Source organism: Giraffa tippelskirchi, chromosome 12, assembly GCF_054371585.1.
Source record: "Giraffa tippelskirchi isolate mGirTip1 chromosome 12, T2T-mGirTip1v1.2.pri, whole genome shotgun sequence".
In the NCBI taxonomy this organism is placed as follows: Eukaryota; Metazoa; Chordata; class Mammalia; order Artiodactyla; family Giraffidae; genus Giraffa; species Giraffa tippelskirchi.
Window position 1 is genome coordinate 121,584,537 of NC_137286.1, and position 19,314 is coordinate 121,603,850.

General features: G+C 40.8%; 1 long non-coding RNA gene across 1 annotated transcript in view; it reads right to left on the reverse strand.

The window, feature by feature from the left end:
• The window catches only part of LOC145529427 (uncharacterized), a 202,113-nt gene that overhangs the window by 5,145 nt on the left and 177,654 nt on the right, over window positions 1-19,314 (reverse strand). The window contains exon 10 of the long non-coding RNA XR_014071210.1: window positions 12,536-12,610. This is a non-coding gene — a long non-coding RNA (uncharacterized LOC145529427). The remainder of the gene's footprint in view (window positions 1-12,535; window positions 12,611-19,314) is intronic.

A 19,314-nucleotide genomic window follows, 5' to 3' on the forward strand; every position in this document is an offset into this window, starting at 1 on the left:
CACCACTTCAACCATATTTCCCCCCATCATGACAACCAACATTTTAAAACCCTTCTTTCACTATGAATTACTTGTATGTGTCTGCTTAAGGCCACTTGACTTCATAGTCCTTTCAAAATGCAGTTCAAAGACACTCACCTAATCCATTTCTTCTAAACAATGAGCCTAGTTTGACTGGAGAAAAGGAAATATTGAAAAATCTTCTAGGGAGGCTTTGAACACTCCCAGGGAAAGGGCGCTTTCAGGGAATGGTTAAGTACTTTGAAAACCCTAAGGAGCTTTGTAGCTAGAGATGACCTTATAACCCCTCAACAGCTTTTTGCAAACAAAATCTTTCAAGCTTCCTCTAAAAGACTGGTGAGCAACAATTTGAAGAATGAGGTTTTCCTTTGTGTCAGATTACAGAGCTCAGCAGTTCTAACCTTTTTGTTCTATTATGTTTCTGATCTAAATAAGGAATTATTTATCACCAGAAAATGGTGGTATTCAGATCACAAACTTCCTCAGAGCACTGACTTTGATCCTCAACCCTGTGTAGAGATAGAGGGAGGAGAAGACTACATCTTTGGAGAGTATCCTAAGGGCCACTCAGAGGCTGCTTTTCCAAAGAGAAGGCACTGGGTTCTCTGGTCATTGAGAATGAACCACTCTGCCAACTCCTTGATTTCAACTGGTTATTGTAACACGTGTTTTCTCAAGACCTTGAAGTTTCATTGTCCTATGAGGATAGGATTTCTTCTCCATGACAAGAAATAAATGTATTTATTAGAAGCTTAATTCAGTGTGAATTTTTTGACAAATTTATGGAGAGATTAATTTATATTCCTCCACTAATGCCTCCTGCTAATAGTCTAGGGAATTTCACAATCCACCAGAAGGCAGACTCCTGGGAATGTATGTTACACAGTATTTAGCTCTTTCCCATGCAAAACTGAGATGCCATTGTGAAAACTGAGCCCTAAAGATGTTTACAACCTTAAGGTAGCTGGGAAATTGTCATTTAAAGCAATATTTAATACTCTTTGCGTACTGTTTTGGGGACAGACTATTCCTTGAATTTTGAAAAAAAAAAAATCATCCAAATAGTCCTTTCAGCTTTCAAATGTAAAGCAAAGACTCTCTTCTGAAATAGAGGTATTGGAGACTAGTGACTACAAAGAGCTAAACTGGGGACTTCCCTGGTGGTCCAGTGGTTAAGAATCTGCTGTCCAGTGCAATAGATGTGGGTTCGATCACTGGTCGGGGAACTAAGATCCCACATGCTGCGGGGCAACTAAGCCCGAGCACCACAACTAGTGAAGCCCACATGCTCTGGGGCTCATGCACCACAACTAGAGAGAAGTCTGAGCAATGAAGAGCAGCAAAAGGCCTCTCAATCCAGGCATGCCTCAACCAAGACCCAGTGCAGCCAAAAAAAAAATAAGCAAAAATTTTAAAAAAGAGCTAAACAGGTCTGGCTGGTAATATAAAGTTGTCTCTAATGTAGACAGCTTTGAAGCTCTGCAAGTTATGTTTCCTTCAGAGAAATGTTCTTTTCCTTAGTAAAAATTGAGTGTCTCTGTGCTTGTTCTGGGAGTCTGGGAAGGGCAGAGGTAAGATGACAGGGGGAAGGGGAGGAGGAAGGGAAGGGGGAGAGACATGATGGGAGAGGATCAGTGGTTGTCTGAAATCTGCACCTGTGGGCCCGAGGCTGAAGGAGGAAACTGGGAGACACGGGAAATGTGGAAATGTTGTGAATATCTGTACTGGGAAGTGGGGACCCCAAATCATTTAATTTTAGTAGTAATGGAAATGGGACCTCATTTAAATATGCCATACTTTATTCTCAAAAGTTGATGCAACTTAAACATACACATTACACAACCAAAAGAATAAAAGATTCCTAAGTTACAGATCTCTTTACCAAATTGCTATCTGACCTGTTATAGTGGAGGAGAGGGGCTTCCCTCGTGGCTCCGATGGTCAAGAATCTGCCTGCAATGTGTGAAACCTAGGTTCAATCACTGAGTAGGGATGATCCCTTCAAGAAGGGCATGGCTACCCATCCCAATTTTCTTGCCTAGAGAATTTCATGGACAGGTAGCAACTGAGCGACGTTCACTTCACTTTCACTTTTCACAGTGGAGGAGAAACTGTGATAGTTTTGCACTAACATGCTATTCAGTTCAGTTCAGTTCAGTTCAGTCACTCAGTCATGTCTGACTCTTTGAGACACCATCGACTGCAGCATGCCAGGATTCCCTGTCCATCACCAACTCCCAGAGCCTACTCAAACATATGTTCATCAAGTCTGTGATGTCATCCAACCATCTCACCCTCTGTCATCCACTTCTCCTCCCACCTTCAATCTTTCCCAGCATCAGAGTCTTTGAGTGAGTCAGTTCTTCACATCAGGTTGCTACAGTATTGGAGTTTCAGCTTCAGCATCAGTCCTTCCAATGAATATTCAGGACTGATTTCCTTTAGGATGAACTGGTTGGATCTCCTTGCAGTCCACGGGACTCTCAGGAGTCTTCTCCAATACCACAGTTCAAAAGCATCAATTCTTTGGTGCTCAGCTTTCTTTATGGTCCAGCTCTCACATCCACACATGACTACTGGAAAAACCATAGCTTTGACTAGATGGACCTCTGTTGACAAAGTAATGTCTCTGCTTTTTAATACGCTGTCTAAGTTGATCATAGTTATTCTTCCAAGGAGCAAGTGTCTTTTAATTTCATGGCTGGAGCCACCATCTGCAGTGATTTTGGAGCCCAACAAAATAAAGTCTGACACTGTTTCCATTGTTTCCCCATCTATTTGCCATGAAGTGATGGGACCAGATGCCATGATCTTGGTTTTCTGAATGGTGAGTTTTAAGTCAACTTTTTCACTCTCCTTTTCCACTTTCATCAAGAGACTCTCTGGTTCTTCTTCATTTTCTGTCATAAGGACAGTGTCATTGGCATATCTGAGGTTATCAATATTTCTCCCAGCTATCTTGATTCCAGCTTGTGCGTCATCCAGCCCGGCACTTTGCATGATATACTCTGCATATAAGTTAAATAAGCAGGGTGACAATATGCAGCCTTGACGTACTCCTTTCCCAATTTGGAACCAGTCTGTTGTTCTATGTTCAGTTCTAACTGTTGCTTCTTGACCTGCATACAGATTTCTCAGGAGACAGGTCAGGTGGTCTGATATTCCCATCTCTTGAAGAATTTTCCACAATTTGTTGTGATCCACACAGTCAAAGACTTTGGCATAGTCAATAAAGCAGAAGTAGATTTTTTTCTGGAACTCTCGTGCTTTTTTGATGATCCAACGGATGTTGGAAATTTGATCTCTGGTTCCACTGCCTTTTCTAAATCCAGCTTGAACATCTGGAAGTTCACGGTTCACAAACTGTTGAAGCTTGACTTGGAGAATTTTGAGCATTACTTTGGTAGCATATGAGATGAATGACATTGTGTGTTATTTTGAACATTCTTTGGCATTGCCTTTCTTTGGGATTTGAATGAAAACTGACTATTTCCAGTCTTGTGGCCACTGCTGAGTTTTTCAAATTTGCTGGCATATTGAGTGTAGCACTTTCACAGCATCATCTTTTAGGAGTTGAAATAGCTCAACTGGAATTCCATCACCTCCACTAGCTTTGTTCGTAGTGATGTTTTCTAAGGCCCACTTGACTTCACGTTCCAGGATGTCTGGCTCTAGGTGAGTGATCACACCATCGTGGTTATCTGGGTCATGAACATCTTTTTTGTATAATTCTTCTGTATATTCTTGCCACCTCTTCTTAATGTCTTCTGCTTCTCTTAGGTCCATACCATTTCTGTCCTTCATTGAGCCCATCTTTGCATGAAGTGTTCCCTTGGTATCTCTAATTTTCTTGAAGAGATCTGTATTCTTTCCCATTCTATTATTTTCCTCTATTTCTTTGCATTGATCACTGAGGAAGGCTTTCTTATCTCTCCTTGCTATTTTTTGGAACTCTGCATTCAAATGGATATATCTTTCATTTTCTCCTTTCCCTTTAGCTTCTCTTCTTTCCTCAGCTATTTGTAAGGCCTGCTCAGACAACCATTTTGCCTCTTTGCATTTCTTTTTCTTGGGGATGGTCTTGATCGCTCTCTCCTGTACAATGTCAGAAAACTCCATCCATAGTTCTTCAGTCACTCTATCAGATCTAATCCCTTGAATCTACTTGTCACTTGCACTGTATTATTGTAAGGTATTTGATTTAGTAAAGTAATGCTCAAAATTCTCCAAGCCAGGCTTCAGCAATACGTGAACTGTGAACTTCCAGATGTTCAACCTGGTTTTAGAAAAGGCAGAAGAACCAGAGATCAAATTGCCAATATCCGCTGGATCATCGAAAAAGCAAGAGAGTTCCAGAAAAACATCTATTTCTGCTTTATTGACTATGCCAAAGCCTTTGACTGTGTGGATCACAATAAACTGTGGAAAATTCTGAAAGAGATGGGAATACCAGACCATCTGACCTGTCTCTTGAGAAACCTGTATGCAGGTCAGGAAGCAACAGTCAGAACTGGACATGGAACAGCAGACTGGTTCCAAATAGGAAAAGGAGTACGTCAAGGCTGTATATTGTCACCCTGCTTATTTAACTTATATGTAGAGTACGTCATGAGAAACGCTGGGCTGGAAGAAACACAAGCTGGAATCAAGATTGCCAGGAGAAATATCAATAACCTTAGATATGCGGATGACACCACCCTTATGGCAGAAAGTGAAGAAGAACTAAAGAGCCTCTTGATGAAAGTGAAAGAGGAGAGTGAAAAAGTTGGCTTAAAGCTCAACATTCAGAAAACTAAGATCATGGCATCTGGTCCCATCACTTCATGGGAAATAGATGAGGAAACAGTGGAAACAGTGTCAGACTTTATTTTTTGGGGCTCCAAAATCACTGCTGATGGTGATTGCAGCCATGAAATTAAAAGACGCTTACTCCTTGGAAGGAAGGTTATGACCAACCTAGACAGCATATTTAAAAGCAGAGACATTACTTTGCCAACAAAAGTCCGTCTAGTCAAGGCTATGGTTTTTCCAGTGGTCATGTATGGATGTGAGAGTTGGACGGTGAAGAAAGCTGAGCGCCGAAGAATTGATGCTTTTGAACTATGGTGTTGGAGAAGACTCTTGAGAGTCCCTTGGACTGCAAGGAGATCCAATCAATCCATCCTAAAAGAGATCAATCCTGGGTGTTCATTGGAAGGACTGATGTTGAAGCTGAAACTCCAATACTTTGGCCACCTCATGCGAAGAGTTGACTCATTGGAAAAGACCCTAATGCTGGGTGGGATTGGGGGCAGGAGGAGAAGGGGAGGACAGAGGATGAGATGGTTGGACGGCATCACCAACTCGATGGACATGGGTTTGGGTAGACTCCGGGAGTTGGTGATGGACAGAGAGGCCTGGCGTGCTGCAATTCATGGGGTCTCAAAGAGTCGGACACGACTGAGCGACTGAACTGAACTGAATGGTCTAGTGGTTTTCCCTACTTTCTTCAATTTAAGTCTGAATTTGGCAATAAGAAGTTCATGGTCTGAGCCACAGTCAGCTCCTGGTCTTGTTTTTGCTGACTGTATAGAGTTTCTCCATCTTTGGCTGCAAAGAGTATAATCAATCTGATTTCACTGTTGGCCATCTGGTGATGTCCATGTGTAGAGTCTTCTCCTGTGTTGTTGGAAGAGGGTGTTTCTATGACCAGTGTGTTCTCTTGGCAAAACTCTGTTAGCTTTTGCCCTGCTTCATTCTGTACTCCAAGACCACATTTGTCTGTTACTTCAGGTCTCTCCTGACTTCCTACTTTTGCATTCCAGTCCCCTATAATGAAAAGGACATCTTTTGGGGGGTTTTAGTTCTAGAAGGTCCTGTAGGTCTTCATAGAACCGTTCAACTTCAGCTTCTTCAGCATTACTGATCAGGTCATAGACTCGGATTTCTGTGATAATGAATGGTTTGCCTTGGGAAGGAACAGAGATCATTCTGTCATTTTTGAGATTGCATCCAAGTACTGCATTCTGGACTCTTTTGTTGACTATGATGGCTACTGCATTTCTTCTAAGGGATTATTGCCCACAAGTAGTAGATATAATGGTCAACTGAGTTAAATTCACCCATTCCAGTCCATTTTAGTTCACTGATTCCTAAAATGTCAATGTTCACTCTTGCCATCTCCTGTTTGACCATTTCTAATTTACCTTGATTCATGGACCTAACATTCCAGGTTCCTATGCAATATTGCTCTTTACAGCATTGGGCTTTACTTCCATCAACAGTCACATCCACAGCTGGGTGTTGTTTTTGCTTTGGCTCCATCTCTTCCTTCTTTTTGGAATAATTTCTCCACTGATCTCCAGTAGCATATTGGGGCACCTACTGACCTGAGGGACTTCCCTGGTGACTCAGACAGTAAAGCGTCTTGCTAACGATGCGGGAGACCCAGGTTCGATCCCTGGGTCTGGAAGATTCTCTGGAGAAGGAAATGGCAACCCACTCCAGTATTCTTGCCTGGGAAATCCCATGGATGGAAGAGCATGGTAGGCTACAGTCCATGGGGTCGCAAAAAGTCAGACACGACTGAGCAACTTCACTTCACTACTGACCTGAGGAGTTCATCTTTCAGTGTCCTATCTTTTTGCCTTTTAATTCTGTTCATGGGGTTCTCAAGGCAAGAATATTGAAGTGGCTTGCCATTCCCTCCTCCAGTGGACCACATTTTGTCAGAACTCTCCACCATCACCCATCTGTCTTGGGTGGCCCTTCACGGCATGACTCGTAGTTTCACTGAGTTAGACAAGGCTGTGGTCCATGTGATCTGTTTGGTTAGTTTTCTGTGATTGTGGTTTTTAGTCTGTCTGCCCTCTGATGAAGAAGGATAAGAGGCTTATGGAAGCTTCCTGATGAAAGAGAATAATTGAGGGGGAAACTGGATCTTGTTCTGATGGGTGGGGCCATGCTCAGTAAATCTTTAATTCAATTTTCTGATGATGGGCGTGGCTGTGTTCCCTCCCTGTTGTTTGACCTGAGACCAAACTATGGTGGAGGTAATGAAGATAATGGTGACCTCCCTCCTTCAAAAGGTCCCTACAGCCCTGATCTTGCAGCAAGCCACCACCAAACCACACCTCCACCAGAAACTCCTGGATACTCACGGGCAAGTCTGGGTCAGTCTCTTGTGGGATCACTGCTCCTTTCTCCTGAGTCCTGGTGCACACAAGGTTTTGTTTGTGCCTTCCAAGAGTCTGTTTCCCCAGTCCTGTACAAGTTCTGGCAGCTCTACGGTGAGGTTAATGGCGACCTCCTCCAAGAGGGCTTATGCCATACCCAGGTCTGCTGCACCCAGAGCCCCTCCCCCTGCAGCAGGCTACTGTTGACCCATATCTCCGTAGGAGACACTCAGGCATAGTTCTGGCTCAGTCTCTGAGGGGCCTCTGGTTTCTGGTGTGCATAGGGTTTGGTTGAGCCCTCCAAGCATCTCTGGTGGGTATGGGGTTTGATTCTAAATGTGATTTCGCCCTCCTACCATCTTTCTGGGGCTTCTCTTTTGCTCCTGGACATGAGGTATCTTTTTTGGTGGGACCCAACATTCTCCTGTCACCAGTTGTTCAGCAGCGAGTTGTAATTTTGGAGTTCTTGCAGGAGAAGATGAGCACACATCCTCCTACTCCGCCAACATGCTATAGGTTATGCTTAATCTGATAGTTTAGTAGATTATATTAAACAGGTTCGTAAGTTGGAAGATATCTTAAAAAACTCCTTCAGTTAAGGTTTTCATAGCCTAACCATTATTCCATGATTTGTGATTTGTTTGTACATATAAACAAAGGATAGACTCTTATTTGTAGTTACTCAGGCAGTTCAGTAAGGATATTGATTCCCTGCTGTGTGTCAGGAAACATGCTGGGGAAGTCCTGCCTTTTAGGACCTCATACTTTCTTTGGCAGGTAGATGTGTGTAGAGATAATGACAAGACTACCTGAAAACAATCACATCTGAAATAACCATGAATGTTCGGGGAGTCCTAAGGAGGGAAGCATTACAGGGTCCTGGTATCACTGGGCTCTGACCGTTGCGGGGAGTGAAAGGTCAGGAAGGTCTTCCAGAGGTGAAAATGATAGAGTAGCATCACCGGGGCCACACAGCAGGAGTAGAGTGTTCTAAAATGGAAAATTATAATAGATGCCAGAGGTCATGAATGTGCAAGTGAGTGTGTCCACAATCAGCGATTGACTTTATTAGAGCACACTGAGGTAGGGGCCCCGTGGATGACGAGGTAAGAGGACTGAGCAGAGGCCAACATGTCTGAGAACTTAGAAATAAAGATAAAATTCCTGCATAGCCAAGTAGATGCCACAAAACTCAAAGCTGAATCTATCATGGTCAATTTGCTTCTGGTATAAAAACCACCTAACACACTTTGTTATTACTCATTTCTAAAGCCATAGCAGTTTCAATCAACAGCTCAATTGCTATATGTAGGAACCCTGAGAGCAATGAAGAGAAAACTTCTCACAGCAATGGAGTAAGGAGACTGATAAGAAACAGACCTGAGAAACCACTCAGTTTCCAGTTTGGGTCAGTTGGTATAGTCTACTCCATGGATTTACAAACTTTCTCCGTAAACACCAGATAGTAAATGTATGCGGGTTGGCAGGTTGTCCAGAATCTACCACATCTACTCCACCCTGCAATTGTAACATGAAAGTAGGCACAGATGACACACAAATAAATGGTCATGGCTACGTTCCCGTGAGGTATTATTTAGAGTGGACAGAGGGCCACATTTGGCTTCCAACTGTAGGTTACCAACTCCTGATCTAATGACTCGTGAAGGCAGTGCTGAATTAAAACACAATACCATAACTGGTAGCTCAGCTTGTAAAGAATCCACCTGCAATACAGGAGACCCCCCGTTCAATTCCTGGGTTGGGAAGATCCCCTGGAGAAGGGATAGGATATCTGCTCCAGTATTCTTGGGCTTCCCTGGTGGCTCAGATGGTAAAGAATCTGCCTGCAATGTGGGAGACGTGGGTTTGATCCCTGGGTTGGGAAGAACCCCTGAAGGAGGGCATGGCAACCCACTCCAGTATTCTTGCCTGGAGAATTCCCATGGACAGAGGAGCCTGGAAGGCTACAGTCCATGAGGTCACAAAGAGTTGGACATGACTGAGTGACTAATCACAGCACAGCACCATAACTGATGTTTGTAACTGTGGCCTTAGCTCAGCAAGTAACGTTTTGATCATGTTCAGTGTTCTTCACTTAAGAAGGGACTTCCCTGGTGGTCCAGTGGCTAAGATTCTGAGCTCCCAATGCAGGGGGCACAGGTTTGACCCCTTGTCAGGGAACTAGATCCCACATGCCACAGCTAAGAGTTTGCATGCCAAAACTAAAGATCCTGAGTGCTGCAACTAAGACCTGGCACAGCCAAATAAATATTAATAAATAATTAATTTAGAAAAAGAAGTCAAGAAAATGTGTAAAGTGTATTAGAAAGAGTCTACTCAGTATCAGAAATAATTTTGGTAGTTAGGAGATAAATACTAAGCTATGTGGCAGAAAATAATCTAAAAACATAGCATGTTCTGTATATTTGCGTGGCTGAAATTTTCGCTTCTGTGGATTTCTGTACTAGCATATACACAGTATTTATACTTGTGGTCAAGACCCGAATCCTCCAATACAGTAGCCACCAGCCACATGTGACCTCCAACCTCTTGAAATGTGGTTAATATTCCTGAAGAACTGAATCTGGGTCTTTGTTTATTTCTGCATTACATTTAAATTTATTAAAAGTGGATACTCATTTCAGTGAGTGGAAAACTTTAAAATGTATTTGTTACAATTTGGATGAACTTTTTCAATCTAGTTTTTGGAAATCTAAATTCAGATCAAGTATTTCTTATGAAAATGTAGCATTCAACTTGAGGTGTGTATTGCATTGTATTTCTCTTGGACAAAATATCTAATACATATTTTGTGTTCTAGAATATCCTGGTGAGGGAAGTCAATGTGTTTCCTTCTGCATTTGAAGAGTGGGGAAAGACTGAACAGTAAACAGTGTGTGCACAGTGAGTTAATGGCGGCGAGGCAATTACATTCATAGTCCTGTTATTCCAGCTCTTCGGCTCAGCCTACTGAACTGCAATGCCTTAACAGCTCTTAATGGAATCAAATCCCCCCTGAGATATCTTTAAATCCACATTATTTGGCTAATGTGAATTCTGATGTTTGTGAAGAGACCAGTAGCCAGAGTGATCAATTGTAATCCCCAGGAGATGGGGCCCCAGGTTGTCCTCAGACTGCGAGACTGAAGGGGTGACTCAGCACTAGCAGTTCAATCGAACGTTCACATCCTGATAACTCATTGAGAAAGAGCCGATATGATCCAGAGCTACTCCCTGGTGTCTGAAAATCCTCTCACACATACAGCAGAACTAAAAAACCACACCCATGTGTCCTGACTCCCAGGTAGGTTTTGTTTCTCTGTCATTTCTCATTCAAATGCAATTTACACAAAAGGTAAAAGTCAAAAGCAGGGAAAAGCAAGAATCATTTTTTAGGGACTTCCCTGGTGGTCCAGTGGTTAAAAATTTGCCTTCCAGTACAGGGGGTGCAGGCTCAATCCCTATTCAGGGAGCTAAGATCCTACATTCCTGTGACTACAAAACCAAAACATAAAACAGAAGCAATGTTGTAACAAATTCAATATAAAGACTTTAAAAAATGGTCCATATTAAAAAAAAAAAGAATCTCTCTCTTTTTTTTTTTGAACTTTCTCCAATTTGAGATCTCAGTGATAACATTTTGGGTGGATTTACAACAAAAGTTGTCATTGTACACATCTTTCCTGACTGAAGCCAAAAAAGTGATGATCAAACTATTAGCAGGCTGCAAAACCTGAGCACCAACCAATCAAGAAGGACATTGGCAGAGCTGGGGGAAAGTCTGGCCATCAGCTTCCTCTCCGGGCCTCCTAGTTCCTTCTCTCCTGTCATGTTGGCTTTATATTTCTAGCCTAGAGTTCCAGGCAGCCACTTTGACGAGGACTCTGGAACCCTTTGCCCCAATCCCAGGTCCTCCTGCCCCTGGTTTGGGAATTGGCGATCATTGTCTCGGCCCACAGTTTCCAGTCTGGGTCTTACACTGGACTGCTCATCACGCAGAGCCACAGCACTGCCTGACCACAGCACCAACCATCACGAGGACTTCACTGAAGCCTATCTCCTCTCCGGTCCATCCAACTCCACCTTCTACCTTCCCCAAGGCTGCACATCCACCCTTGGATGCAGGACTTGGACTACCCAGTTGGCCCTAGGGATGCAAGCCCCCATGCCTCCCACTCCCATGCTTCCTAACCCCACACACCTTTCAGATGAAATCTCAGCCTCTTCCAGTCTGAGTCCCCCCGAGTTCTAACAGGTCCTTTCAGTGTGTGAAGACTTTGCCTATGCTCCTATACCTTTATTCTCATTTGCCTGTGGAGGCAAAAGTGAAGTCAGTCAGTCGTGTCTGACTCTTTGCTATCCCGTGGTATGTAGCCTGCCAGGCTCCTCTATCCATGGGATTTTCCAGGCAAGAATACTGGAGTGGGTTGCCATTTCTAAGTGGATTGCATTATATTTCATTTGGTGGTTATTCCCCACATGTTATGTTCCTTCTGTATTTGTAACTTCTCAGGGAAGACCTACAGTTAACAATACTGTATTGTATATTTGAAAATTGTTAAGAGAGAAGGTCTTAAAATTTCTCATCACAAGAAACAAAAATTGTTGCTATTAATACTTGTGGTGATGATGTTAGCCAGACTTATTGTGGTGACCATTTTGTAATACATGCAGGTATTGAGTCATTATGTTATATACCTGAAACTAATATAATGTTATATGTCAATTATATCTTAATTTTAAAATAAAAAGCAAAATACAATGAGAAAGAGAAAAAAAAAAGAAAATACTTTTTAAAAAATACGATGTCTTTTGTAACCTAAGTGTCATAAAGGCTGGATACACAAAGGCTGAATTATGAAATAGTCCATGGAGTACTATTAACATATACATTAACAATAAGTGAGCTACACTGCCTTCCCCAACAAGAGTCAGTTTCACAAACATAATGTTGAATGAAAGAGGCTAGACTCAAAGCAAAATCTTTTGTACGATTCTATTTATGTATAGTTCAAAAGCACCCCAAACTAAGCTAAAACATTTAAGAAGTCAGGGTAGTAGTTACCTCCAAGGAGGAAAAAGAGAAAAGGGATTATGAGGTGATTCAAGGGTGGAATTCTAGAGGTTGATGGAATTGTATTTCTTGCCCTGGGTGATTACTGTGTGGAGAGCTCACTTTATGACAATACATTGAACCATATGATTCTGCAATTTTTTCTGCATTTTTTCTATAGATGTGTTACACTCCCCTCAAAAGTCAAGAAACTTATTTTCTAATAAACAGGAAGCAAAAGGTAAATTATATTATGTATTCAGCAACAAAGGCTAATGTTTCTCCTGTGTAAAACAGTAATGATTACCTTGATTTGATTTGAGGAACCAAATCAACACTTCCAGTGGTGCCAGAAATTTCATCATAAGAAATTCAGCTTTTTCTGTAAAAGAAGATCCTATTACATGCAAATACTGGTAGAAAATAAGTCAGAAATTATTGGGGGTTTGTTCACCATTAGAGGATAGGACTTAAGTGCAGGAGTTCTGGAGACAAACTAGGCAGTTCACATTCTGGTTCTACCGCTTTCTAGCTGTTCCAGTTACTTTTGTTGTATAGCAAATCACCCTGAAACTCAATGATTTAAAACAACAACTATTTCATTTTGTTCAAGTTTTGTGGATTAGGGACTTGGGGAAGTGCTCATCTCAGTGATTTTTTTTGTTGTTGTTCCTTGTAGCACTGCCTAAGATCACTCAGTGATGCTCAGCTGGCTGATGAGCTAGCTGGTCTGCAGCAGGCGGGGTGGGGGTGGGGTCTTAAATGGTTTCATTCACAAGTTTGGTACTAGAGATAAAACGACTCAAAGCTAGGGTTGCCAGGCAGAGCAGCTGCATGTGACCTCTCTGTGTAACTTGGCTTCTTGACAATATGGCAGCCTCAGGGTAATCATACTTCACACATGGCAGCTCCGGGCTCCCAGTACAAATGGTCCAGTGATCAAGGCCAAAGTTACATTGCCTTTCAGGTTCTAGATGCAGAAGCCAAGTCATGTCACATCAGCCACACTCTGTTGAGTGAAGTAGTCATAAATCCACCCAGATTCAAAGGCAAGAGACAGAGGACCTGACCCCATAATGGGAAGAGTCATAAGGTCACATCTTCAAAGAACATGCAGGATGAGAGCTCTTGTTGCAGCCATCTGTGGAAATTACCATCTACTATGCTTGTTGTGTGACCTTGGGCAAATATTTTAAATTCACTGAGACTCACTTACTTCACTTGTAAAAGGATGGTAATAATAACAGCCACTTTATGGAATTACTTTGAGGATGGACTGATGACATAACACACCTTAGGTGTTTAGCAGTACCAGGGTCACAGGAAGAGAGGAGGAAACATTAGTTATTTACCTTCCTGTGAAGATAGCAGGAGCTGAGGAAAGTGGAGGTCAAAGAGAAGGTGATGCTAGGGTAAAAGTCAGAGAGGGCAGACCGGGGAAGAAGGGCACAGAGGGGAGGAAGAGGCAAGTTACACAATCAGTGATACATCCCAAGAAAGCAAAATGGTTTAGAAAACAATGTGGGCAAGAAGGAAAAACAAGCTTTTTCAGCTTCCCAATTTTCCCTAGAATTGGCCTTGATATTTTGTCAAGCAAGCTGTGGGAGATGACTTGTTTATCAAAGTCACTTTCATTAGAAACGTCAGATTGTCTTCATTCTTAGGGCCCCCAAGTAAAAATAAAAGAGGGACCCTGCTTTTGACACTTCCCGACACTGACAGCAGACAGTAATCTTTCTTAAGTCTCCAAACAAAGGAACACCAACCTTTCTGGGCCATGGTGGTGCCCTGGGATTTGTTACGGAAATGGAAGAATGTAACAAACTTTAAGTGAAATAAATGGATCTCTTCCAAACAAGTCCCAGATGAACCAGGTGAATGGGATCTGTGTTATGGGATGTTTTATTAATACTCAACAGAAAAAGCCAAAAACCCTTTGCCACTTGGCAGCTGTGAAATAAACCTTTTTAACAAATGACGAAAACAGGAGACAATGTAAATTAACACTTTGCAGGGAACTAATGCAGAATTTTCAATCCCAGAACTGACATGATGCTTCAGTTGACAAGTCAAATGATGCTTATGCCATTTTTTAATTGCAAAAATACAGAATTATATGAAAAACAGAGTAGATAATATTTTTGCAGGTCCTCTGCATGGATTTATTGCTCTTTCAGCTTGTTAATCAGGAACACTTATTGAGCACCTACTGGATACTAAATCTGAGCTGTCTGGAATCTATACTTTCAGTCTTGCAATGAATATACAAATTTGAGAATTCCAAAGTCATGCTAAACTGTGATTCTACACTGGAGAAGCTGACTGTAATCTGGGACTCAGAGCTTTCTATGAAATGAACAGGAAAAAAAACTACAAATATTTGCTTAATATCCACAATGGGCACAGGCCTTGCTATGTGTAGTGAAATATACAAAGTTGAGTAATATCCACTTTTGTTATAAGTGTCATAATCTAGCAAACAGAGGCTTACAGCAATAACTCTATCATGAAACACTTAAATATCAAATACCAGAGTAGAGATTTTTAAAAAACATCATTCTCTGGGGATATTTGGAACAGAGTGATTCATCCCAACAGGGATGTAGTGGATAGAGAAAGCTTATTTAAAAAAGTGAAATTTCAAAGGGAGCCTAAAGAATAGCTAGTGCTTTGAAGGAATATCCAAGGTCTAAGAATATCCAAACAGAATGAGCACATTCAACAGACTCTAGAAGCAGGAGAATATAGAGAATACTCCAAGAAGAGAAAGCTGATCTCACTGTGAGGTTCTTAGAGTCAGAGAATCCTTTTGCTTATTTTCAACACCTTGCTGGCACAGAGTAGAAGCTCAATAAATGTTAAGTAAATAATCAGACATTGGGCTATGGATATAGAATGAAACAGACAGAGGGGAGAAAAGATCTTGAAAGTCCAGTGCAAAAGTCCAGACCCCATTTTGCATGTAAAGACATGATGGATTGATGCCACAGGACAACTCAACCACAGGGTACATAAGGAATAAGAATAAGAGGAAAGACAATGGCAAGGAAAACTTCTCTGTTTCCACCAACAGAGTTTATTCTCATGATGCCTATTCAGGAGGGGTGCTTGTCTGATACATTAAAAAACAAGACTGATTGTAAAGTATCATGATTTTATTCCCAACTCTGTGGTTAGGGTTTCTCCACTATATTTTCAAATTTTTCAGAACTTGATTTTTGAAAAAGTGGTAATTGAGATAATATTTGAAGCGTTTAACACACAGGGGGGGAAATGCTAGAAAAATATCAACTCATTTGACTCCATAAGAAAAAAAACTTTGATACAAGTTTTTAAAAAAAACCTAAAAGAAAAATGCAAACAACAGACAGTAAAAAAATTAAAAAGCAGTAAATAATACAGATAAATATATAATACATTTATTATATAGAAAGATCATTCAATTTGATAAGAAAATTACTGAGAAATCAATAAATAAATGATCAAAGGACTAAGATAACTAAGAAATGACTCTCAAAGAAAAAGAAATGTAAATCAAAATGGCAAGTTTTCAACCTGGACAGTAAGGGAAAAATAAAAAATATTAAAATAGTGAGATGCTATTTTCTAGGTTAACGAAAACAGTGTTTTAATATTAATAACCAATTCTGCCAAAGTTGCAATCAAATTGTTACATTTATACATTGCTATGACATTATTAATTGGTTCAAATCTTAGAAATCTACTTGACACAATATACCAGGTGCTATCAAAATCACAAATCCCACTCATGGGACTTGACTTAAGAAAAATTCAAAGGAAGAAAAATTTATGGATTTGAAGAAATTGATTTCAGTATAATTATAACAATGAAAATCTGAGCAAGGCAAAGTAAATTTAACAAGCAGTTATTAAGTGACTCTCTCCATTGCGCCCTTTGATAACAGTGAAGAAAGCTAAGAAGATTTAGTTGCTGTCATCGTGAGCTCACCCAAGGCAGAGGTTACTGTCCAAATTCAGACATGACCGAGTCACTTTGACACATATACACTACCATATGTAAAATAGATAGCTAGTGGGAAGCTGCTGTATAGCACAGGAAGCTCAGCCTGTGCTTCTGATGACCTATAGACAGGTGGGATGGTGCAGGGGAGGAAGGCTCAAAAGGGAGGGGATACATTGTACTTAGAGCTGGCCCTGGTTGTTGTGCAGCAGAAACCAACACAACACTGTAAAGCCATCATTCTCTGATTTAAAAAAAAAAAAGTGAGTCATTTAAAAGCCAAAAAAAAAAGGAGGCTTTGAGCCTGCCATGGGCCACATGCTCCTCTCACCTCTTAGAGCTAAGGATCTGACCACAAGAAATCCATCGGAATTGCCCGCAACACTTTTAAAACATGCATGTGCCTAAGCTCCATCATCAGAAGATTCTAATTCAGAATCTACCTATTTCAGCTGTTTTTTTGGTCCAGTTTACTACACTGCAGGACAGGGAAGCCTGAAGTGCTGCAGACCATGAGGTCTCAGAGAGTCAGACATGACTGAGCGACTGAACAACAACAACTATATTGAAAAGATATAAAGATAATACACTTGCATCCAGATGTGTTTGAAATTGCTACTCAGATCATTACGCTTGTCAAATGCTCAATAAAACAATAGCAAGGCACAATCATGAAGAATTAAGTCGTTATGAAATTCAGCTTCCCTTCATAGGGTGCTGGTGACTCTAAATTAATGCCTTGTTTGTGCTAACATTGAACCTTAAAGTTACTGAGAAAGTATGATCATAAATATAAGTGGAAAATTTTGTATTGACTGTAACAGAAATGAATGACGAAAATCTAAATTGATTTTTACGGTTATTCTTTGCTTTTACTGCTTTAAAAAACTTGGTGTCTACTATTAAAGTAATTCATAAAAGTATATAATTAATCTGAACCTCACCAGCATCCCTCCTCTGTCTCTCTCTCTCTGCCCCTTACATATTGTTCCCAAATGGAAATTTCATTCTCTCTATATTATATAAGAGTACTCTCTTAACCGTTTCATTTTTCCATGCTATAATTCTCAAGTTGTTTCCGATGGGTTTGATATTAACAAATCCTAATTGGTTGTATAATAGGAGCAGACAGTACAGTATTAAGCCACTTCTACACCACCTATTTTCTGTATGCAAATCAGACAGAAACAAATGTTTGGCCCCAGCTGGGCAAAATGTCCCATTTAGAATTCTTTTCCTCTTCTTTGTTCTTTGATGTTCTGCAAATGAGCTTTAGAACTCCACTCTTCACACAATTCAATTTTACAGACCCATTATCTGAGATATAATGTGGAGGTTAAATATATCAGGGCAGCCATTATGTGAAAATAATTAACAGTAATGAATAATGCACTAATTCCACTGATGAGAGATGGTTATATGTGTAATGAAGTGTTGGGGCAGCCCTGACAAATGAAATTAAAATATTTAAACACTGTTTTATGATATTACTTTGCTCATATAATTTCCTTTACCTACAATGAGCCACTTGGATTATCGTCATTATCTTGACAGCTCTGAAGGATGAAATAGTGCAGGTTAATGTGACAGCGATTAGTCAGAATGAAAATCCATCACCCAGGGCAGAACAGGCGGAGGCAGAAAGGGCCCCTACACTGTCCTGTTTCCAACACTAGAAGAATGATACTATCAACATCACTTCAATATTAAATGGGTAGAATTATCTTGTCATTCAGTTACAGCCTCTGAAGAAGTACCTATTTGTACCTGCAAAGGAAAGGTCAGCCTTTCCTAATCACCCATAAAAATATGTTGATGGATCCTTTATATCAATAATAGTGACAGGAACAGAGATAGGAGAGAAGCATGACAATTTAAAAGCAGGAAGTTTCTCCCTCAAGTCCCTGCAGCTTTTTCCCAGTAATTTTTACTGAAAATTGGACCTCAGAGTCCAGTCTGTTGAGAAGGACACCGTTTGTCGCCTGCTTACTCTTACTCTGAGATGATCACAACAGACTTCTTTTTTGAAATCAGATTCTACCTCTGTTGAACTTCATTTTGCCAACATTCTTTGGAACAATTATTCCCAATCCTGTGTGAAACAGCTTTTCAAGACATAGCAAGTTTGAATTTTTAAAACCTGGTGAGGTAATCATCTATCTGCTTAACGTGATGCCTAAACGTGATGCTAAACTTTAATAAATTTTATGATGGGGCAGGAAGTCATTGGTAACATAAGTGGAAACTATTACATCATCAATATCCACTCATACACTCATATTGTCACGATTTTAGTTTATCAACTGACAAGAGGGGTGTCATTTCCAGAAATCATTTATCTATACAAAACATGTAACAGTCTTAAAATTCTATTTCTTTACTTTTCTTTTGCTTCAGAACAATTGTGAAGAAGTGGAGAAACTACTGCCATTAGAACAGATTTCCAGAGAATTTCATTCTAGTTTTTTCTTTGCCTTTGGTTACAAGATGACTTGCTTTGATTCTGCTCCCATGAAGGAAAAAAATAAAGGGATATGGTCACTAAACAGTAAAGTTCAAGTTCTCTTCTGCTTTACCTTAACTAGTTCCAATATACTGGAAGTCCTCCTATGTAACAAAGTGAAAGTGAAGTCGCTCAGTTGTGTCCGACTCTTTGCGACCCCGTGGACTGTAGCCCACCAGGCTCCTCCATCCATGGGATTCTCCAGGCAAGAATACTGGAGTGGGCTGCCATTTCCTTCTCCAGGGGATCTTCCCAACCCAGGGATTGAATCCAGGTCTCCCGCATTGCAGGCAGACGCTTTACCCTCTGAGCCACCAGGGAAGGCCTACTTAACAAGGCATCGTTATTTAGAGTGCGAACACAGCAGGTTCATTTGCTTATATTTAAAGTCAAGTTTGAAAGTCTATTTCCTTTATTTCAAGCCAGAATTCACTGCCAGGAAAACAGGAATATCAACTTTGCTGGCAAGAGTTTGCTGGCCTGGCCTTGCTAACTTTGTGACACAATAGCATTTAAAGGAAGAGTCATACATCCACAAACACTTTCAAAATACAAAACTTAGGATCTCCTTCATGCATTGATAGAGCAATTACACAGCCAT